Below are 25315 nucleotides of genomic sequence, written 5' to 3' on the forward strand. Positions count from 1 at the left end.
ATTTGGAGCATTCAAGACAACACACCATCTTCTGTTTGCTCACATAAACAGAAGCTAAATTGGGCTACTCATATGTAGAATTAAAATATATTTTGAACTAAAAAAAACCAAATTATTTATCCAGCAGCACTATTATGTTCATAAATAGCACTCAGTGAAACTGTGATTGGCTGGGTTTAAAATAAAATTTAGAGCTACATACATGTCCCAAGGAGAGGATCGAAAATTAATCTAAGTTTTATTGGGAGCCGTATTCTGACTGTTCACATGGATTTAAATGATAGAATGAAGCTATGCAGGAATTCAGGTTACAATGTTTCTGTGAACTTGTAATATTACAGAAAAAAAACATATTCAATTCAATAAATAATTTTATTTATTTATACATTTATCAAATTTATAGGCCACCAATGCATGGTTTTCTATATAATTTATTGGTTGTCCAAGATTCACTATTCAAGGTAATGAAGGAAAATGCATGCATTTATTCTAAAATATGGTTAGTAATGTGTGATTCTCAACATATGTTGGATCAAAACTTCCATCATTCTGAACATTTAGTTAGGGCTGAAAGAGTATCAAAGTAGGAGATCATTTTAGGTACATTCATCACTCAATAAAATGAAACAAAAGAATAACAAAGTTACATTCTGCATCTATGTAGAAGTAACAAGGCACTGAAGTGTGTTTTGTGTAAAAATCAGATGTGCAAAAAAGCAGAATGGGAAAGGCAAGGAATAGGATTTTATTCTGAAAGTAATGTAGCCACAAGAGATAATGGAAGGACAAGGATACCATGATGCTTGATCACAATTCTGATAGGTACTGCCAATATGTTAGAAAATAAGGCTGTAGACTTGGGGCTTTTCTGGGCTGCATTGAGTAAAGAGGAATTGTATACACACACACACACACACACACACACACACACACACACAAACACACACTACTCACTCATCACGAAATCTCCAGAACCGTAAAGCATATAAACTTGACATTCTACTCCTCCTTCCCACCTGAAAAGAACTCTGTTTCAACTGCAAATTGCCTTACATTCAGTTACCTCAGTTCAAACTGGCAGACGTTCCATTCCTCCATTCCTACTGTAAGGAGGTGGTCTGGGCCTCTTACAGTACTAAACATCAGTACCTCACCAAAATGTCTGTGCCTTCCACCTATGGAATTGCTTCCAGACTCAAGGCAAGAAGCAATATTCCTTTATGTGTTTCAATCACCGACCACCATTAAGCCAGTGGATTTCAATTTCAATTTCAATTTACTTTATTTGTATGCCGCCCTTTTCCCTGAAGGGACTCAGGGCGGCTCACAGTTCAAGGGAGGGGAAAAACAGACAAAATTACAAAACATAAAGGCCATACACAGTTAAAAAGCACAGCAATCATACCATTCGAGTGGGGCAGCAAGTCTTTAGCCCCAGGCCTGTCGGAACAGCCAGGTTTTAAGGGCTATGCGGAAGGCCTGGAGGGTGGTGAGGGTACGAATCTCCACGGGGAGTTCATTCCAGAGGGTCGGAGCAGCCACAGAGAAGGCCCTCCTCCGGGTAGTCGCCAGTCGACACTGGCCGGCTGATGGAATTCGGAGGAGGCCTAGTCTATGGGATCTTATTGGTCTAGTGGAGGTAATTGGCAGTAGGCGGTCTCTCAAGTATTGTGAACCAAATTTCTCCTGCATAGCCCTATCATATAGTTTCATCGTGAAGCATGCGTATCCAGCTTGTATAGTATAAAATCACATAATGTTAAAAGTTTACAATCTTTTTGAGCCACATTACTAACTGCCCAGGGATGCATGAAGCTCACAGGCGGAGGGTTAGACATATCTGCTTTAAGACTCCCAAATATTGTTAAGATCCAAAGTGCGTTTGTTCTCATATACTGTGAAAGAGGCCAGCAGATGAAGTTTTATTGTTGAAGTTCAATATTACAAACAATATTGTATAGGAATGTCAATTTAAGTTGAAATGAAAAGGAGCTGCCTTTCATTTTTAGCCCTTTTAGATATCCCATTTAGGGTGGCCATGGACTTTGCTAACCATAAACTTCTATGCATAGTCTAAATTTCCTTAAAGCAAATCCTTACCCTTCATTGCTACCCCTGTTCCTGAGGCTGTGCTTCCTAGGAATTGTATACTAAAAATCAATTATAAATTATCATTTTAAGACATTATGGTCTGTTCCAGGCATTCAGATACTCACTGTTTTTTCTTCTTCAATAAGTTCATTGTCTAACAGACTCAATCTCTCCATTCTCTGAGATGTAGCTCATCATATTCTGATAGTACTTGTTAAAACTTGGATATATTCATGTTGAGCAGGCTTGCTTATACACATGAATCAAAAAAGGCTTCTAGTGTGCATTTATAACTGACCCAGGAACAGATGGATAATTGGTGACTTTATATTGTGCTAGTTAAACAGATGCAGGGCAAATAAAAATGGGAGCCCAGACAAAAGAATAATTGACTTTTTCAACCGCATTCTCAACTTTACCAGTAGTACAAACACTTTCAGTACTAAAGTATAATGCTCTACCTCCTCACTTTTGCTGGAATTATTTCATACATTTGTTTAGCGTGGCCTTATGTTTATTTGGAATGATACCAATGACAGAATGAACATGCTTTTCAAAGAGAAGAGAGATGGCAGTTTTTCAACTGCTTTCCGTTAATGTTAGTGATATTGATTGAGGTACATGCATGCAAATGAGCATTCTTAAATCCCCTGGATTGTACAGAATAAATTATTTGATGCCCCTATATACAAAGTCATGCATTTTGTGAATAAGGGAAGGAGCACTTCAATTATTAAAATGTAGTCATTTGATTGATGTTCAAATATTTGCACTCTTAGAATGATCAGGTTTTTCATGGTATATGAGAGAAAGGCAAATGGAAGTATTAGCAATAGAAGAGAGAAATTTTATCTCTCCATAGGGCTTTTGTAGAGTGAATTATAAAGCAATAGGGAACCATGACTTTTAGTTGGTTGTTAACAATATGGAGGAGCAAGCTCATAATTGTCCCCTAAAACATCCACTTTCTTTCAGACTTTCTGCTTTATGATTCTGATTCATTCAGTATTTAATAAATAATTATGATTCATTTGATAGATAAGCATATTCAGTTAAGCTTTCATATAAACATCTCTGGATTGATTGCCATGGATTTAATCTATAATCAACTAAAGCATTAGTAGAGAAATTGCTGCCATAGGTTTCAGAACATTTCTTATCAATAATTATGATCATTGTCCAGCAAAACCTCCTAGTGCATCAAGCTACTCTTTTCTTCCTTAAGGTGTCAGAAAAGAGTATAGATAGTATGTGCCATCAATTATTCAAATGGTTATTTATCAATTATTTCTTGATTTTTGCAAGAGGTTATTGTAATCATTTTAATTTTTGAATCATCCATTCAGAATCATTAACCTCAGATTAACTTTTCTGGTGTTAATTTTAATGGAGCCGAAGTGGCGCAGTGGTTAGGGTGCAGTACTGCAGGCCACTTCAGCTGACTGTTATCTGCAGTTCAGCGGTTCAAATCTCACTGACTCAAGGTTGACTCAGCCTTCCATCCTTCCGAGGTGGGTAAAATGAGGACCCGGATTGTTGTTGGGGGCAATATGCTGACTCTGTAAACCGCTTAGAGAGTGCTGAAAGCCCTATGAAGCGGTATATAAGTCTAACTGCTATTGCTATTGCTATTTTAACCATTAAAATCTGGAGAGTCAAAATGGACAGTGATAGCTAGAAGGTCACTGTGTTTCATGATGATGTATGGTATAAGATTCTAGGCATACATTATTAAATGACAAAGTTATCTTTCCTATACGTTGCCATCAAAATGACATGTACAGATGTCTTGGCAGGATAAAAAAGGCTCATACACAGAAACATATTGTGTCTTTGAACACAAATCTTAAATTTGATTTAAAAGGAAGTCATGACTTAGAATTAAAAATAAATGAGCAGAGGTTGCTTTTCCAAAGGAGAAAAAAACCCTCATAAGAATTTGTCTGAACTACCCTAGAAAAATATCATGCAGGATAGTATAATGTTAGCAAAGTATCCAGTTCTTTTATGATTTGTCTCTAGTGGTAAAGCTCCCCTGCCATCTTTAATTACTCAGTTGCACTTAGTGTTACTTCCTGACTTCCCGTATCTGAATCCATTCATCCAATAAACTTATCATATCATATCATATCATATCATATTTTTGGGACCAAAATAATATTCACAGCTGCTTTCTATCTTAGCTCAACATTAATTGATTTATTTAATGCCATCAGATCAGTGCTACTCTTAGAAACTAAATATATTTTCTCCGTAGATAAATTTTCTCCATGAAGATAACTCTCCAGTTTGTTCCTTTCCAATGATGAAAATCAATTATATCACTGCTGCAACTGTATCTATCCAGCTTCCCTTTTCACCTTTCCCATCATTAGGGTTTTTCCAGAAAATATTATCGTTCTTTGCATAATATGTCCAAAATAGGATACTTTGAGCCTAGTTATTTACATCTTTGAGTGAGAACTGAAATTTATTTGATGATCCACTTGTTTGTTTATGTGGCGGATGTCGACATTGGGCAGAAGATTCTTAATAGGTCACATCTGCCAATTTAGTTCTTTGAATTACTGCCAATATGTCATAATTATCCATATTCAATAATGTGGATACTTGGCCTCATATGCAGGCTATACATATATTATTCATAAGCTATTGCTTTTTCCAAATAGTAATTGTATCAAACTCAAGTGGCTTAGTTCAAGATTAGAATAAACATGGTGCTATTGACAAATAAATGGGAGGAACGAGTTAAACCAGTTAGACAGGGCCAGATACTGGTATTTGTATCTATGTATTATGGAAATTGGCTTGCTACTAGTTTGTTTCAGAAGTATTTTGTGTCTATTTTAACCAATTGAGACTTTTTAGGTTATCCCTACTTAACTTCTTAGATTAGTTAAATTAGCCAAAATAATTATATGTAGCCCTGATTATAGTTGATATTTAATTTCCTTTCTAACAAGTTAATGTTTAACATGGCAAATGTTGGAAATGTTCTTGGATACACACTGGGATTTTAGAGGGAAGGTGCAAGATCCCAAGTTCTGGGCACTGTCTAAGTAAGACAATCAGTATCTATATTGTCTACACCAGTGTTTCGCAACCTTAGTAACTTTAAGCATGCTGACTGGGAACTGTAGCTTAGAATGTAGAGAAATTTGAAAGTAGAAGATTGTTCCACTGTATTTAGGACCAGTAAAATTTCTCTGTACTTCCCCTTCACTGCCTCTCTAGCCATCTCTGAAACAAAAAAGTACATTGGATCTTCAGCAAATATTAGAAATATTGAATATTACTGCATGAGCCAGAAAGAGGGCTGTGAAAATATCTACAGACCCCTTACATCATGGACATAAACTGTTTCAAATTCAACCCTCAAAACGACACTATAGGGCACTACATGTGAGAACAACTAGACAAAAGGTCAGGTTTTTTCCCCCCATGCGATCACTCTGCTAAACAACTAATTCCCACAACACTGTGAAACTATCTAGAAAGGCAGTATTACCATCATAATTCTCATCTTCCCTATTACATATCTCCTTATCATCTTATAACTAGGGTGACCAGACATACCGATTTCAGCGTGACAAGCATGCTTTATAAAAAATTTTCCTGTGTCCCTCCACCTTTTAAAAAAGTCCCGATTTTCTGGCTTCATGTTGAAAGCCCAGGGGATTTGCTTAAGAAATCCTAACCGGGGCAAGAGAAAAGACACCCTGTCTAATCCCTCTCTCTCTCTGTCTCAGTACTTTCATTGAAGATATTAAAACATTAAAGCAACAAAATGGATCTCCCCCCCCCCCGCGCCGGTCTCGTTTACCTCATTTTATAAGAAAAAATGATCTAGTACCATAGAGCTGCAGGAAATGGCTAGAGAGGTCGCCAGTGTTACTTCCTGGATTTTCTGGAGGGGAGGGGCATGGAGGTTGGAGGACTGCTCCAAAATGGTGGGAAAGTTTCTTTGAAAAATATTGACTTGGAGTTTCTGCCTGCTGGTAAGTGTGCTGGGTTTTTTTCTTTTATTTTTTAATGCATTTTAAAATAATGTAGGTTTTTAAAAATGTGCAGCTGCTGTTTTTTTATTCAAAACAATATGTGATGTGCCATGGAAAAATCATTTAAAAAAAACCCTGAAAGAACAAAAGGTTTTTTTTAGGGTATTTTCCTGATCAAAACTATAATTGTTTCTGCATGACACCCTTAATCACAAATAGCCAACTACACTTCATTCTAAATAGTTTTATTTCCTTTATTATATGTGATTACTCAAGTCCAAAAACTGAGTTAATTGGATAAACTCAGCTCCATAATTTACTAAATATATAGTTACATGAATTTCATGTATAGTATGCTGTCACTTAGGGTTTATTGAACATAGGAGAATAATATGAGAGGGATTTGATGTAAAATAAGCTCTTTTAATGAATTCAAAATCAACACAGCAGACAAGACATGGGAGTGAACATAACACACACTTTAATATTTTTTTTTCTTTTAGCCATCAAATACTGCAGCAAGTGTGTCAGTAATAATTGCAAGACAGGCATAGGATTTTCCAGCCAGGTTAATTTTACTTTTTTATGGTTTTGATGTTGTATTTAATTTTATCTGTATTAGAAACTTATGAAGGCTGTGCAACATTTTGAGGTGATATAGAGTATGTAAAGGCATGAATACAGTAGAACCTCTGGTCACAACCATAATTCGTTCCATAACATTGGTCGCAAACTGATTTGGTCATGAATCAAACCTAATTTTGGAAATTTGGCGCTTACAAAAAAAATGGTGCAGAAGGGGAAATCAGCAGCGGGGGGGGAGGGGGGAGAATGTGAATATTTTGGTCAGAAGCGTTCGTGACCAGAGGTTCTACTATATAACATCTTCACTTAAGACTTAAGATTCACTTAAGATATAACATCTTCACTTAAGATTCACTTAAGAACTGTGGCAAGAAAGGTGGTATAGTGACCAAAGTTACAATGGCATTGAAAAAAGTGACTGATGACAATTTTTCACACTTAGCGACCAATTTCACACTTAGAGACCATTGCAGCATCCTCATGGTCACGCGATCAAAATTTTGATGTTTGGCAACAGATTCGTATTTACGATGGTTTCAGTGTCCTGGGGTCATATAATCACCTTTTGACAAAGTCAAATGGGGAAACCAGATTCACTTATATTACTAACTTATCAGCTGCATTTATTCACTTAAGATATAGTGGTATAGTGACCAAAGTTACAATGGCATTGAGAAAAGTGACTGATGACCATTTTTCACACTTAGCGACCATTTTCACACTTAGTGACCGTTGCAGCATCCTCATGGTCACGTGATCAAAATTCGGATGTTTGGCAATTTATATTTGTAAATTGTAGTTATGTTGAAATAAAAAAAACATTACAATACTATTTTTGCATTGTATGAAATTTTTTGTTGCTCCGTATAAAATTTTTAATCAACTCCCCCCGCCCCCCGGTCAAAGGTGTCCCTCTTTACCAATCTGAAAATCTGGTCACCTTAACTATAACTTTATTGCTTGTATCTTATGATTTATATTGTTTTCTTAGTCTCCTAATATAATTTATATTGATTGTTTATTTAGTAGCTCTGACTATCATTAAGTGTTGTATCTAATGTTTTATGATGGAAGTATTTTACAATGATTATGATAATAATATATCACTATTGTGGTATGTACTCTGAGAGCTATGCACCAGAGATAAATTCCTTGTGTGTCTAATCACATTTGGCCAATAAAGAATTCTAATTCTAATTTCTACTGAAGTTTCTGGAAGTCTAAAATTACTTTTTTTCCCCACTAAGATCCTTGTATTCCATGTCAGCATTGTGCTTGATTTTGACAGATATCTTGATAAAGATTATAATCCATCACCTTGCATCTTTGCTATCTTGCAGAAGATTAAACAAGGGTCTTTTCAAATCATCACCTAACTTCCTGGTGTGCTTAACTGATTCAGAATTACAGCATTTTAGTAACTTCTTCTCATGTTGAAATCATATCCCTATTATATCAAATATAAGGGAAAATAACTGCAATCATAGTGAAGTGAGTGTGTGTGTGTGTGTGTGTGTGTGTGTGTGTGTGTGTGTGTGTGTGTAAAAAATTAAAGGGCACATAACTGTTTCTGAATCTAAGGGATTTTAACATTTCCAGCAAGATTAATAAAACAGGAAAATCTGACTCTACTATGACCTATGTATCAAATAATCTGATAGAAGAGTTGCCATAGTAACTAGAAGAGAGCATATTATTTTCTTCCATCAATAACCATCCCATGCCTGACATGGCAAAATTGAACCTAAAAAGAAGAGGTGTAACCTTAAGAAAGTTCAGCAAGCTCTTACCTCTGGAGACATCAATACTATTTAAGCATATAAACAATTGCTGTAATTTTATTGGTTTCACTGAGCTTTACATTTATTAAGTTAACTCTGCATTCTGAACTGTACCCTGCCTTTCTTTCATCATGGAACTTGAAGTAACAGTACTTTTCAAGATATCTTCCATCAAGGCATAGACCCAGTACCAAATAGTCTAGGTAGGATATTGGCTGCTTAAATAGCCTACTTAAAACAGGGATGTGGTGGCTCAGTGGCTAAGACACTGAGCTTGTCGATTAGAAAGGTCAGCAGTTCAGCAGTTTGAATCCCTAACTCCATGTAACAGAGTGAGCACCCATTACTTGTCCCAGCTTCTGCCAACCTAGCAGTCAGAAAACATGTAAAAATGCAAGTAGAAAAAATGGGAACCACCTTTGGTGGGAAGATAACAGTGTTCCGTGCACCTTTGGTGTTTAGTCATGCTGGCCACATGACCGCGGAGATGCCTTTGGACAGCTCTAGCTCTTCGGCTTTGAAACAGAGATGAGCACCAACCCCTACAGTCGGGAACGACTAGCACATATGTGCAAGGGGAACCTTTACCTTTAAAACACATTTGTAAAAATTCAATGAATATTTCAGTGTTTGATTACTAAGGACAGGTAAAATCTTCAGCTTTGTTACATTTTGGTTCTGTATCACATCTCATCTCATTCCACTCCTTCCTTTTGAAGAGGGAAGCTTTTATGCTTATGCTTCTGCTTTTCTCTGAGATTTTTCTCATATTGCAAGTATCTTCCCCATTACATATACTATTTTCATTAACAGACATATTTTTGCACATTTTTTCCTTATTTGTATGTTTTATATTAGTTTCCCTAACACTTTGTTTTAATGAAAATTATGTTTGAAAAAATGCACCACAAATTCCGGGAACATGTAGATAATGAGATATAATTGCAACTGAGTTTATATATAGGCTTGAGAAGTGTAAATGAGATAGGTTCTCATTAAAAGCAAGAGAGTTTGTTTCTATCCTTAAATAATATATCCTACTATCTCTGGAAGAACTTAATTAGGGAAAAATTAAGCAAATTCCTTCCATTAGCATGAGTGGTGGGAGAAATAACATTTTCAGTTAAAACACACAAAAAAGTCTCTTTTGCTTGCTTCTCATTCCTCTTCTCTCCCAGATGCCTATTCTTTTATATTTAACCAGACTAAACAATATAGAATTTATAGCTGGGATTGCCATTTTTGAATGTGACCACTATAAATTCCATATCAGATTTAAATTGATGTCTTCAATGAAAACTCATAAAGTGTATCTCTTCAGATCATTGTTCTTTAGAAATAAATGAAGGGCTTCCTTGACCCTTGGGAACGGCAATAGTTCTTGGAACCCCTTTGCGGATCAAACGACCCATTCACAGGGGTTGTCTAAGACCATCGGAAAAAAACACATATTTTCGATGGTTTTAGGAACCGAGAAACCAATTTTATGGTTGGGGATCACCACAACATGAGGAACTGTATTAAAGGGTCGCTGCATTAGGAAGGTTGAGAAACACTGGTTTAGGGTAATCTGTCCCACCCACCCACATTATGTTTCCATTGTGTGTTACAGTAACTGCTAATCTATGTATATCCTACTCAAACACATACAGATTAAATGCTGCATTCAATTTTATGTCAACACAGTTTATGCCAAAACTGAATAAAGGAGAAAGGCAGTAGAGATGAGGATATGCAATCTAATTTATTTTCTCATTCATTATATGGCACCAAAGATTATTAACCCCCCATAAAGGAAATTTGAAGGAGATGAGTGGTTAAAGAACATGGTAATTAGAAGGAAGGAAAAAAGGAAGGAAGGAAGGAAAAACAAAAATAGAAGGAAGAAAGAAAATAAAAGAAAGAAAGAAAGAAAGAAAGAAAGAAAGAAAGAAAGAAAGAAAGAAAGAAAGAAAGAGAAAGAAAAAGAAAGTTTGGTTTATTGAAGAAAATAGGAAAGCAAAAATCAAGTCACTTTACATTAGTTTAAGGTCACCCAAAATGCAAAGTAAACTCTTGATATTACCTAGCCTAGTAACAAAACCAACCCACAAGCTCGGAGAACAAACTCTCACCCTTAAATTATTTGATTGCTAACCTGCTAAATATATAAAATATTAAAATTCATAATATTAAATTTTAAATAGATTATAAACATCAAGATAGATCTAGCTAAAACAGAATATAAATGCAAGTGCTGAAGGTTTAAATATTAAAAAATATTGTGCAAGGTGCTAAAATAGAGCTACTTTGGTATATTGGTTAAGCTGCTGACCTGGAAACTAGAAAACTATGAATTCGGAGTCTGCTATATACTGTATATACTATTTAAGATTTTTTGGGTATGGCACCCAAAATAATTAAAATAATAAACTGTTTCCCTTCCTCCCTCTCTCATCTAACTCTATCTATCTATCTATCTATCTATCTATCTATCTATCTATCTATCTATCTATCTATCTATCTATCATCTATCCATCCATCCATCCATCCATCCATCCATCCATCCATCCATCCATCCATCTATCTATCTATCTCAAAAATGTTATTATTAACTATTTTAATTATTTTTAGGTGCCTTATCAAAAAATCTTGGACACCATTCAGAAAATCTGTTCATTGAAAAATTTTTCATCCATCAATAGCAAAAGCCCACCTTATTTTGAGCTTTAATATTCTACCTTGAGAGATTACAACTTCATAGGTTCTTGGAAGGAACTCAATGTGTATGAAGACAAACACCAGCTAAATAACTTGCATCTGTGATTTCTCATTGTTGTGAATATAATAATAATACCCTAGCAAATCATTAAGTTGAATGATTGCGGGCTTGTACCTCTTGAGGAATATGAGCGTTAGAAATTCAACCAAACCAGATAAGTCACATCAAAGAAGGCAGATGAAGAGTGTCTCTCCCATAAATAATATTTGTGAGACATAACTTATAGAAACCTATACTGGATGTGTCATCATCTATGGTCAACAAGAACTACGCTAGGTGTTAGAATTCCTGGACATTGGTGACCAGTAAACTATAGGATTCAGGACTGTTGTCTGGGCAGCCAGGGCCAATCACTGCAAGACTACTGAAAGAAAAGTTGTTTACCCTTCACAAATATAGAAATACTGAAAACAAGTAATAATTAAATATGCAAATAAGAAGTAGAATGACAGTGGCAAAAGAATGCCACAATAATACTGAAAGTAATAGTGCCTTGCATGCAATCCCAAAATATCTGGATTCCTACCTGAATGCCTTTGGCATTGACAAAATAATCATCGGTCAATTGCAAAGGCGGATTTACTTGGAATAGCTTACATCCTTCAATGATACCTTTAATATTACTAAAAAATATCTGTCTGTCCAGATCCTTGGGAAGGATTCAATAGGTGGACAAAAATGCCAAATCCTGTCTAAATGTGTGACAGACTATGGAACCAGCCATTAATAATAATAAAAGAAGTAGAAGAAATAGTAAATCATATATTCAGGTCATGCAAGATCTGATTATAAATGATGACATACAGTAACATAGTCATCAAAATGATTCACCTCAACATCTATAAAAAATATCATGTTCCAGTTCACAAAAAATGGTGGAACATATAGTTGAAAAAGTGGACAAAAACAAGGAGGTTAAAATATTGTGAGTTTTCCGAAAACAAACTGTAACAGTTTTTGATGCATAATGTAACATATTTTGTTGGGTGTCATACTAAAAAGCCCTGGATGATACTTAGAAAATCTGCACACTGACAAAATTTCCATTTGTCAATTACAAAAGACTACACTGTTGGATCTGCACATACATTATGCTAATGTATTATGACATCTTAGGTTCTTGGGAAAAATTTGACGTGAATGAAAGCCAACACCAGCTAAAAAGCTGGAATTTCACATTGTTGTATATACTAATAATTTTAGATCCTAAATTGTGTAACTAAAATCAGTTAGACAAACTAAGTCTAGTTGGAATGAAATGTAAATGCAATTAATAAAAGACTAAAAATGTCTAAAATGTGAAAACCTATTTTGTTACAAACACACGTTCCTTAAATTTTAAAATAGAGTTCCTGAGAATCATGGTATGACAATTTGTGAATGTATTTTACAAAAAGAATGTTGGATCGTATCTCAGTTTTTAAAATATTTTAGTTTCCTGGACTGGCACATACTGCAAAAATTAATATCATTTTAAAACCTGATGCTATAAATATTATATAGAACATGGACATCATCAGAATTGGAAGGGACCTTGGAGGTCTTCTAGTCCAACCCCCTGCTCAAGCAGTATACACTATATCATTTCAGACAAATGACTGTCTAGTATCTTCTTAAAAGCCACCACTAATGGAGCACTCACACCTTCTAAAGACAAGCTGGTTGATTATTCTCACTGTCAGGAAATTTCTGTTTAGTTCTAGATTGCTTCTCTATTTGGTTAGTTTCCATCCTTTGTTTCTTGTCTTGCCTTCTAGTGCTTTGGAAAATAAAACATCTTAGGTATTGTTCTAGAACCATGTTCCGATTTTCAGTTTGACCATTGGTGCAAGGATGGTGACTGGAGCTCAGTCCTTGGGTGGTGCCAAGTAGGTTTAAAAATGCCCCCCCCCCCCAAAATGAGGTGAATTGGACCTCTCTGTCATAGATGATTTTCTGTGGGGCTCCATGAAGGCAATAAATGTGTATCAGGAATAACCTGGCTAGACTTTTGGCAGTTGGGATCATTTGGCATGGTATAAAATGTGTCTGTTTTGAAAACAAATCTGTTATGACCCAAGTGACAGTATTCCCTGTGCTTTTTGGTAGTTCGACAATAAAATCTATAGCAATCTCCTTCCAGGATGCCGAAGGCTCGGCTACCTTCTGTAACAGTCCTGGCATTTTGCCTTGGCGTCTCACACAAATTGGACAGCTGGCTACATAGCTCTCTATGTTCTTTTTTAATGATGGCCACCAAAATTGCCTTTTAATTAGATGTAAAGTTTTTACAAAACCAAAGTGTCCTGCTAGTTTGGAGTTGTGGCACCTTTCCACTAAGTACAGTCTTTGGCTAGCTGGAACATACAACTTCCCTCCCACCCAAGCTAGGTTATCTTTCATCAGGCAGCTGTCTTTGTGGCTCAAAAACCATTCATCGGTGGTTAAAGCTTGTTTAAAAGTTTGGGTGGTGTCATTGTCCTCCAAAGTGTCTCGTTTTCCCTGGGATCTGGTGGTTACTTTAGCAGCTAGTTGAGTGTTTTGTATCATGGGTTTGATTACGTCTGGCTTCATACTATTGTATTGCGGTTTCCTGGATAGTGCATCTGCCAGAAAAAATTTTCCCCTCGGGAAGTATCTGAGCATAAATTCAAACCGTTTAAAGTACTGAGCCCATCGTACTTGTTTTGGAGAGAGTTTCCTTGGGGTCTTTAGGGCTTCTAAATTTTTATGATCCGTCCAGACTTCAAAAGGGATCTTACTCCCCTCTAGGTAATGTCTTCAGGTTAAAAGAGCTCATCGAACTGCATAAGCCTCTTTCTTCCAAATGGCCCACCTTTGCTCAGATTCATTCAATTTTTGGGATGTGTAAGCTTATGGTTTTAATTGGTCTTTCTCATTTTTATGAAGCAGGATCACTTACTTTTGGTTCATCCTCTGGATCGCTTCCAGATGAGTATGGTTCCTCCTGCTGCGAAGCTGGGGTTTCCTCCTCAAAGAGGGGATGGGGTGGAGATTCTACTGTCTCCCTACTCCTCAGGGCTGTCTCCTTTCCGTGCTGGCCAGGTTCTATAGGTTTCCCCCCCAATGGTCTGGTTTCTTAGCCGGTGCTTGAGAATGGCATTCTGCAGCTTGGTGCCCCTCCTTTCCACACTTGAAACAGGCTAAGGATTTTGGAAAAGGTGTCATTTGCGGTTTAAAAGTTCTTGTTTCCATCGGGGTGGGGATTTCTTCCATATTCGTCCTGCTCAGTACTGATTTCTAGCCATGTCAATCTCTGCCTCTTCAGCAAGGAGATACCACTCATTTAGGTGGTTTGGGGCACCTCGGGCCACAAAGGCATTGTAGAGGTCATCATTCAGCCCATCCTTGAACCAGCTTACCAGGATATCGTCTGGCCAGTTTACATGATATGCCAGGTTTTGGAATTCTTCAGTATATTCTGCCACTGGTCAGCATCCCTGCTTCACAAATTTAATGCGGTCACATGCTTTGTGGTCTGCGAGGGGGTCCTTGAACCGTCATCACAGGGCCATCATGAAATGGTCAAAGTCCTGCAGTTCTGGTTCATTGGCATCATGTAAAGTCACCATCCACCTGGCAGCAGCTCCTTCCAAGGCTAGGGTAACCATTTGCACTCAGGCTCCTTGGGTTCGAAAATCACACCCATATCCTTGCATGTAGGTGAACACGTGTGCCATAAAGAATCCCAATTTTTTCGGGTTCCCATCAAATTTAACCCCCAGGGAAGTTTTCTTTTCTAACTTCAGGTTTCGGGGTTGGTTGGGAGTGCTCCAACTGGAGGGGAGGTTTTGATGGGTTCCTAGCTGTTGCTGCTGTGCCCTCAGCTTGATCAGCAGGGCCCAGAGGGGGGTTAGTTCCCCTGAAGTCATCCCCTTTTGCCGCCCTTCCAATGCTTCTTGGTTGCCTCTCTGGCTCCCCCCCCCGGATGTTGAGATTTTCCAAAATCTCCATCACCAACTGGTTACATGCCTCTTCAGAGGATTCTCTCTCAGCGAGGCTTCATTTAGCTCCTCCTGGTCAGAAGGGGCTTCTAACTCCAATTTCCACCCTGGTTTTCGGCTACCTCGAGCAAGAGTGACTCCCCTGGTTCTCCCATCCCAGCCGTCTTTTTGAGGTCCTTCAGACTCACCTCGTTCTCTCCACCAGGGTACAAGAAACAGGTCTCTGGTTGTGGGAGAGTTTCCACCTCCCTCCAGCAGTCAGTTTCTCCTTGTTCGCTGTTATGGTCAGACATGGTTTGCAGGGTCTCCTCGATAGAGTAAAATGTTGTCTTTCCTGGTTGATCACTTTGCAGAGAGATGCTGCTTTATGTAATGACTCCTCTCCAAACGTAAGAAAGTAAAGACTCTTGAAACAGATTATTTCAAAAGGAACCTTTAATTAAGCAGGATGGAAACCATTAGAGGCAAAGCATCATCTAAAACCCTTTAGACAATGCAAGTGGGATTAAACTGATAATGGCCCCTCCCTTTTGTCAGAATGCAGATTCTGACCAATACACAAGTGTGAAGATGTTTCCTTAACACTTCTGCCTTGAGAGTAGAATAAAAAACATGTTCCCATGGCTATCTCTAGTTAGACATTAAAGTAAGATATCACACATGGCCATCATAAACATCCCTCCAGAGGTGCTGGTATCTCCAGTCTTCTGGGCGACAGGAAACCAGTTGTAAAAGTTGTAAGTCTCAGTTGTTACAGGTACAGCTAGTGATTTAACTCAGAGCCCCTGCTCCTCCCATTTGAATGGCAGTATCACTTTTAGGAATCTGACATCTTCTCTCTTAGGACAACTAACATTATTGTGATAGGTAATAGAAGCAAATAAGTAATAAGCGATTTAGGGATGCGATGACTTAGTGGCTAAGACGCTTATCTGGTAGATCAGAAAGGTTGGCAGTTTGGTGGTTCAAATCCCTGGCACTGTATAATGGAGTGAGTTCCTATTACTTGTCCCAGCTTCTACCAACCTAGCAGTTCAAAAGCATGTAAAAATGCAAGTAGAAAAATAGGAACCACATTTGGTGGGAAGGTAATTGTTCTGTGCACCGTCGGCATTTAGTCATGCTGGTCACAAGACCACAGAGAAATTTTTGGACAGTGCTGGCTCTTCAGCTTTGAAATGGAGATGAGCACTGCCCCCTAGAGTCAGGAACAATTAGCAGATATGTGTGAAGGGAACTTTTACCTTTATCTTTAATAATCATTTTAGTTTCCAAGAGATTGATAAAGGTCATGCTAATCAACTTTATCATGCTAATTATGATAATTATCATTATTTATTATATGATATAATATTATCCTACTAATACAAAATTGTGCTTAAACAAGTTGATAAGAATTTACCAGTGCTATCTGATAAGAAAATGGGTGAAAGGATTTAGATTTTGTACAACTTTTGCAGAAAGAAGATCTTGCAATGTAGATTAAGTATCTGAGGGTCTTTTCAATCTTTAACCAGATTAATTTAGATCAGGGGTGTCAAATATGCAGCCTGCGGGCCGGATGTGTCATGCACTGGTTACACCCATCTGCATTTTAACAAAGGAGAAAAGTCACAATATGTCACATGATGACAATGTATCATCACGAGTTTGACATCCCTGATTTAGATTATCCAAGAGAATCATGTGCTGGATGCTGTTTGTGAAATATAAACAATGTTACAAAGGCAATCAATTACTAAAATAATGGTTTTTGATCTAATCTAAAGCTTTTTGCTTTTTTATATCTGTGAGAAAAAGCTGAGTGAGAAAGAAGATGAAAATATTAATCTTTCTCAGCTAAATTTTCAGTAGAAGATAATATATGCAGCCCTGTAAAGTTCTTGGTGCGCTTGGTATTCTTTGACCTTGGTTATCTGCATGCAGACATTTCATTACCTATCTATACATAATCATCATAATCATCAGTTTCAATGAGTGTAGGTTTGCAACTATATTTTGGCAGGTCATGATTTTTTCGATTTGAAACAAATGGTGTGATTAGAAAACAAGAGAAAACAATGTTATACTACCATGTTGGGTGAAATCATGATTGTATAGTTGAGTTTAGGTGATTGACAACTAGTATAGTATATACTAATGATATACTAATAGTATAATTCAATATTAATTAGAATGTTTGTTAGAAATTACTACCTAAGAAAGCTGATTCAAACCAAGGTTACCTGGAAATAAGCATTACAAACAAGGACAGGCTACTGAAACCCTGATTTCTACTCACTTAATTCTCTCTCCACAACAATTAAATGTTGATTGTGAGTTGTTTAATTACATGCCAAAAGCAGTGGTACTTTTCTTCAAATGTCAAACTTGTATGAGTTAAAACCTAATTAAGAACACGGAGAACAAATCTTATTATTGCTTATACAATCAGCCATATGTGTTTTTCCTTTGCCTGCTGGCAGCTTCCTACAAGGACAACTGATGGAAATTTTCTCAAAAGTAAGTGTCAATTTAATCAATGATGTCTTCCTCTTTCTTTGATAGTGTGTAAGATTGTATTGATCTGGGATGCCAATTTATAAGTTTATCAGTTGAGCCACTGGGAATGATAGTAGTCATCAAAACAATTACACAAGGCAAGCAAGGGCATCCTCCGTATGTGGGTAGAATCAGGACTTTTCCCCTGCATTTTAATGGATCAGTCCATTGGTCCATTTAATGGGGAGGTCTTCCTGTCTGCTTGCATATCGACTTATCTTAAGATTTATGCTATGGTTTTTGAGTATTTCTTTAAGGTGATTCAGAAAAGTACAAAAATTGGCTGGGGGCTGATTGGTCTCTCAAGGGCCTGAGGTTCACCAATCAATATTAAAGGTGATTGAGATTAAGAGTGCTGTTGTTAAGGTCAAACATTTCAATAGAAATAAATTAATATTATGTCATGGTAACACAATAGAAATCTTTGAGTTGATGTCAACATCTAATGATTTCATTAAAGTATTTGTGTATTTTCTTAGCAACAAAATTGAAATGGTTTGCCATTGCCTTCTGCCATGGTTTTCTTTTTAGAATAGAAAAAAAAATCTATTCACTAGTACTCTATTCTAACTACTAACTACGTCAGATTATACTAGGAGATCAATCAATAAATCTTAATATTTTTAAAACAGTTATATTTTTCCCAGGTGTGGTTACCAGAAATGTACGCAATATAAAGAAAAATCCAGATTCATTTAAAGCTGTACTCAGTGACCACATCTAATAGCCATGGTAATTTAGTCAGCATGGTAAAAATGGTTATTAAATCTGATGTTTTAAATGCTGTAAACATACCATGGTTTATCTATCTATATTTGTACCTATCTAGCTTTGTTTATTAATTTATTTAAAAGTTACATGGCTGCCCCTTTTTGTGACATGCAATTCTGAGCAACTAATGGTAATTAAAAACAGAACAATAAAAACAGTAGAACAACAAATTGTGATTACTGGGATCTTATTTTTTTGTAAGCCATCTAGAGTCACTGACAGTGAGTTGGTGGCCATATAAAATTTCTAGATAAATAAATAAAGGTATCCAGGTAGTCATTAACCTATGACCATAATGAAACCTGCTAATTACAGTTGTATGTTGTTACAGTAATTAAGCGACATATCCACATGATTGCCTCACTCAACTATCACTATTCCAGCCTTCCCAGATGAAGTTATTAAACAAATGGAGGGAAAAAGTTGCCTGCCCAAAGATGGCAGCTGGTGCCCCTCCATGCACAAAAGAAAATGCCTTCAATGGACCAGAAAAAAAATGTTTGTTTTGCTGGCTCACGGTAGGCCTCCCCTTCCTCTTTATATGCAAGAGAGAACCAGTACCCTCTGATTCAAGCTTCCTTTTTCTGACACAACATGCTGGTTCCCCTCCCTGCCATAGATTAGAAGCAGAGGTGGTATTCAGCAGGTTCTGACCAGTTCTGGAGAACTGATAGCCACTGTTCCCTCTAAGGTGCGCGGGTGAGAGGCCGCGCACGTGGCAACAAAACACCGCGCAGCAGTTTCCAACTGCCGCCCAGTGGTTTTTGTGAGACGCTTTCCACGAGGGGAGAGCCAGCCTGGAGACAGCAATCACGGCAGGAAGTAGCTGAGAGAAGGGGTGTGGGGGTTGGGAGAAGGCATGGGACCGGCTCCCAGCAGCGGCTGCTCGGATTTGCCATTTGAGGGAGAGAGAGAGGAAGGGAGGGAGGAGGAGGAGGGGAGGGAGGGAGGGAGGGAGGGAGAGCATGAGCTTCCGCTTTTGATCTGCCGCCCAAAGACTGAACGGAGAAGCAAAGAGGCAGGAGAGACAAAGCAGGAGAGATGAAGCGAGAGCCAATCCGGGCCATTCCTTCCAAGAGGCAACTTTCCCATCGAATGACTCGCTGCTCTAGACTCGAGGAGACCCTCTGCAGTCCCTCTCATCCGCCCGGGATGCCAGCAAGAGTGTTGGGCTGAAGGAAGGAGGGATTCTCTCTCTCTCTCTCTCTCCCTCTCTTTAAGAGAGAGAGAGAGAGTTAGTTAGTTAGTTAGTTAGTTAGTTAGTTAGTTAGTTAGTTAGTTAGTTAGTTGGTGGGCAGACTTAGCACTTTGTTAAGTTTGTTTCTCTGTGTGTTGTGTATATACATGTCTCAATGGGTGCAATTGTGCAAGCATTTTTTCCTCTTTAAAAGAATTTTGGGATTTCTCCTCACCAAACCTTTAAGACTGAAAGAGTTAGAGTTGAAATATAAAGAGATTGTCAATCGCCATACTGTTAGATTGATAGGCAATTGTGGACTATCTTGATTATATCCTCCTTAGAAAGAATATGCTACTGTATGGTTGAGAAAAAGATCAAACTTCATTCCATGGAAACCCAACAAAGTTCATAGGGAGCGTTTCTTTCTATGATGGGCTTCTTGGGTCAACGTGAATATCAGTTATCAAAAATGTAGGTAGATAATTAAGTAGGCAATAGGCAATTACAAAAAGGGAAGCCAACTTTCTGAATCTGTTTCTTTGCTCTTAGTGACTTATAAATAGACTAATGTTCTGAAAACCTGACCTAAATTACTATATATTTTAAATAGCTGTAAAGCTATGCTGAAAAAGTTGTTCTCATGGTATTGTGATAAATTCAATAAAAAGAAGGGAATTCTTGATGAACTTAAGGAGAAATGAGAGTATTGGATAGTAAATGGACAAATAAAATTACCAATCAAAGAGAATATTTGCACCTCAGGGTTGAAATGAGATGTTCTCTCTTACTCTTTCCTCTTCCTGTCTTCTCTCTCTGTCTCTCTCATCCTCTTTCTCTTTGTCTCTCTTCTCTTTCTCTCTCCCTCTTTTCCATTCTTCTGTCACTTTCTCCTTCTCTCTCCTCTTTGTCTCTTTCTGTCTCTTTCACCCTCTTTTTCTTTGTCTCTCTTTCTCTCTCCTTCTTTCCCACTCTTCTGTCACTTTCTCTGTCCTTCTCTGTCTCTTTCTGTCTCTCTTCCCTCTTTTTTGCTTCCTCTCTCCCACTCTTTTATCACTTTCTCTCTACTGCCCAACCTGTCCCCATACTTATCTTCGATTGATCATGTTTGCAATAATTTACCTTCCTCCTTAATAGGCGCAGTTCCCTTACTGGATCCCTCGCTCACACAAACACACACACACACAAAACCATTTTTCTCCATTCCAATTCGGATTCTATAAATCAATTGCTCTGTGAAACATCTGTGAAAAAAATTCAGGTGCTCAGGCATGAAAATGTGCTGCTCAAATACTATACTTTTCCGCACACACTGAAAAAAAATTAGAGGGAACATTGCTGATAGCGGAAATTTTGAGTAGTTCGGAGAACTGGTAAATACCACCTCTGACTGGCCCTGCTCCCATCTATTCTCCGCCTCCTGAGTCCCAGCTGATTTGGAGGGAATGGGGATTTTGCAGTAACCTTCCCCTGGAGTTGGGAGGAAATGGAGATTTTACAGTATCCTTCCCTTGCCATGCCCACCAAGCCATGCCCACAGAACCGGTAATAACATATTTTGAATCCCACAATTGATTAGAAGTGACAAAGGAAGTGTCTTGAGGCTTTCCCTCCAAGCTTCCTTGCTGACGTTCTGAGGAAAATAAGATTGCAAGGGATGGTCATATAACCCCAAAGGGCTTGGTAACCCGACACTCATGTGACTGTGGAGGGCTGCAATGGTTGTAACTTCCAAAGCACCCATTTTAAATCCTTTGTTCCGTTGTTCTAATTTAAAGAGATCGTTGAATGAATGGCCGTATATCAAGAATGACCTGTAATGCAGATCCTAAAACATACTTCCGGGGAAAGCAATTACTATCTGCATGCCTGGGTGTTTGGCAGCAATTTGTATTTATCTTGGAAACTGTACTGATGGCAGAGTTAGAACTAATGAAAGTGTCTTTATGGATATGTCAGCTTGCTTTCTTTTGATAGTAATATCAAGAAGTTTTACTTGCCTTTTTTATATTCTGCAAATTCCTAAATTCAAAGCCCGATTGTTTGGTCTCTATAGTCTTGTTTGTCTTTTTAGAACACATTTTTTTCTTTCAACAGTGTGATTGTTCAAGCAGGATTTGAGATCCTTTGAGGAAGAAACTGACATTAACAACAATTTTGCCATTATTTCATGTCAACTTTCAGAGGATTTAGAAAGGTGAGGCAAGCCATTTATTCCACACTCTCGCTACGTTATATATAACATAGTATCAAGAAATAAACCAAACATTTTCTGTGTTTTATGAGACAGTCCTGGCCTACATGGAATCCAGTGGTGGGTTTCAAATTTTTTTAGAACCTCTTCTGTAGGTGTGGCCTGCTTTGTGGGAGTGGCTTGCTGGCCATGTGACCGGGTAGGCATGGCGAACTTGTAAAATGTGGTGAAACTCACTTAACAGTGCTCTTGCTTAGCAACCAAAATGTTGGCTCAGAAACTCTGGCATTTGAAGCACGCAAGTCTTAAAGCTGTCAAGTTACAAGACTCTTGCACCCCTAACCCTTTAGAAAAAAAAACCCCAGGGGTGTTCAAACCTGACAGCTTTAAGACCTGTGGACTTCAACTCCCAGAATTCCTCCACCAGTCATGTTGGCTCAGGAATTCTGGCATTGAAGTGTACAAGTCTTAAAGCTGTCAAGTTACAAGACCCTTGCACCCCTAACCCTTTAGAAACCCACCCCCCAGGGGTGTTCAAACTTGACAACTTTAAGATTTGTGGACTTCAACTCCTAGAATTCCTCCTCTCGCTCTTCATCTTGATGATTTGCGGATAGGCAGGGGGAGGGAACTGGAATCGGTTCTAAACGGGCATGGTAGATTTGTGGAACCTCTTCTATAGAAAGGGTTAGAACTGGCAGGAGTTGGAGTCCCTAGCACTCTATCTCTCAAAAGGATCCAATAAGATTTAAAATGACCATTTGTATAGGCATAATTTTGAGTTTTAAGTTCTTTTGGCATTTTAAAGTACTTTTTAAGAAGAGTCTTGAAGAATATTAAAATTGGCAATACAGAGACTATTTGGTGCAGTGATTAAGGGAACTGGACTAGAAATGGGAAGTTCTAAGTGCTAGTCTCCCTTAGACATGAAGCCAACTAGTTGATTTTGGGACACTGACTCTTTCTTAGGTGATGGAAAACCACTTCCTAAAAATGTTGTTAAGAAATTTCCTGAACATAACCATTTGCTCCAATGTGCTTTGAAATTGACAAAACTCTCATTCTCCCTATAAATAAATTCCCATTTAATTAAAAAAAAAACCAATGAGGCATTATTGAACAATAAAATGATAAAAGCTGTAATCAAAGCTAATCTCTGTGTGTAGTGTGTGTGTGTGTGTGTGTGTGTGTGTGTGTGTGTGTGTGAGAGAGAGAGAGAGAGAGAGAGAGAGAGAGAGAGAGAGAGAGAGAGAGAATCTTTACTGAGTTTTATAATTAATTATATTGCCACAGGAGCAAAGTGATAACATTTTTCAACACATCAAACAGGCCAATTAGCCCCAAGTAGTTGGTGTACCCTAAGCTTAATCTGGGATTGAGGTCCATTCAATTTAGTAGAGCTAAGTTTTGTTTAGATGTGGAGAGCAGTACCTTTTTAAGATGATCTTTGCGTTTGAATAGAGTAGTTTATTTAATCTTCATCATAACTGAGACCCACTCTGCAGCACTCAGTGGAACATAGTGTGATTGACTTTTGATGGATTATGCCTCCTGAACTGTAAGAGTGGCTTTCAAAATATGAAAGATTCTTATAGAAGGTTTCTAAGAAAAGACTGGATGGAATATTAGGAGGTTGGACTGTGTAATCATTTGGATCTGTGCCAGTGCTATAGTTGAGACCCTTAATTGACTTATAATGATTAAATTCATGTATATGATCCAATTGATTAAAGAAGAGGAAGGTGACTTAGAAGTGATGCATAACCTTTCCTGTGTGTGATAGATATCATCACAGCAAGCCACACACTTTTAACTTTGTACCTATAAGGTTTTCTATTGTGCATTATTCTACTTTACAGTGGAGAGTGATTAAGAAAAACTTGGGCAAGATGCCTTTAGAGTTCCAGATTTTTCTTCCTGGGTAAAAGTAAGAACAGAGTAATATTTGTAAAAAGAAAAAAAAGAGGGGGGGGGGAGTATTAGCCAGCTTAAAGAGGGAATAATAGTATCTATCTTTTTAATGTGTGTGTGTGTGTGTGTGTGTGTGTGTGTGTGTGTGTGTGTGTGTGAGAACAAATTTTGAAAACTAATTTCCTAGCAGCCTATGGATGCTTTATGCTGGTGGTCCAAATCGTCTTTTAATAAATTAATTCAAGATGAAAATAAACGGAAGAAATTTGTGATCCCAAGGTCTCCATGTCACTTACCTTTTGGAATCTGTTGCCATCAGTAGAATACATTGCTGAAAAGTAAGACTGAGACAAAGCTTTGATAGAATTTCTGGTAATTTCTGTGATCAGAATAAGACACTGTTTAGAAATAACGTCTCTAGCAGATAGAGTAATGTATTTATATAAACAATGCAGGATAAATTATTGTTTATCTGTTTTCCTTCTCTATTTCAATCACAGAATGATTGGGAATTGTAGCACATCCTGCCATATAAAAATAGAATTATATAATAATTAAAGTAATTAGAGATATTGTTTTAAGCAGATGAAGAAACAGTTGCATGGGTCTTTATAAATAATCATATTAAATTAATTAAGATTTGTTTCTTTATATACATGTTCAATTTGTTGATTTGCATCCTGTATGCAAGGAATTTCTCAGGAGCATTTAAACAATTTTTACCAGATTTAAAAATGCATTTTGGATGGGTGTGACATAAAAGAAAAAAAAATACCTGGTAGGAATAAGTATCTTTATTTATCTAGGATTTAGATAAAGAAAAACATGATATCATTCGGTATATTTTGTTAATTGTAAAGAAATTCATACTATTATGGTACACATGAATATTGCCAAATATAGCAATGATGTAAATTTGAAAATGAAAACATTTCATTCAATCTCTATATATAAAAGCCAAATACCACTCACTCATCAGAAATCTCCAGAACTGTAAAACCTACAAACTTGAAATTTGACATGTTCCTCTTGGCTTCTAGGTGCTCGCTAAGAAAGGATTTTTTGAAATGATCATCAGATCATCAGTATTTCTTATACAGTATTATATTAGCAAGTGTCGATGCTAAGAAGAAGACGTTATACTCCCCCTTCCCATCTGAAAAAACTCTGTTTCAACTTCATTGCCTTATATTAATACACTCTGATGCTAAGGAGTTACACATTCTACATTAATTTTCAAGCTTTAAGTGTCAATGTATCAAACCTGATCACATAGTTTTGTAGTGAAGCACGGATATTCAGCTTGTTAAAAATAAAACATTAGAACAGAAACAAAAAATTGAAAGGACTGTGGGCAAAGGCACCCTGTTGATATAGTTGCAGCTGTGTGAAATCTGATTTTCCAGGAGCAGCAGTATCACACAAGATGTCTACAACTGAATGAGAACCAGACCGAATGTCAACTTCTTCAATGAAATCTCACTGAATGACTTTGGGCCATTTATTAACTCTTAATTCATCTGCTTTGCCTGTTGTTATGGCAAATAATTAGAGGAAGAAT

Source organism: Thamnophis elegans, chromosome 10 (genome assembly GCF_009769535.1).
Source record: "Thamnophis elegans isolate rThaEle1 chromosome 10, rThaEle1.pri, whole genome shotgun sequence".
In the NCBI taxonomy this organism is placed as follows: domain Eukaryota; kingdom Metazoa; phylum Chordata; class Lepidosauria; order Squamata; family Colubridae; genus Thamnophis; species Thamnophis elegans.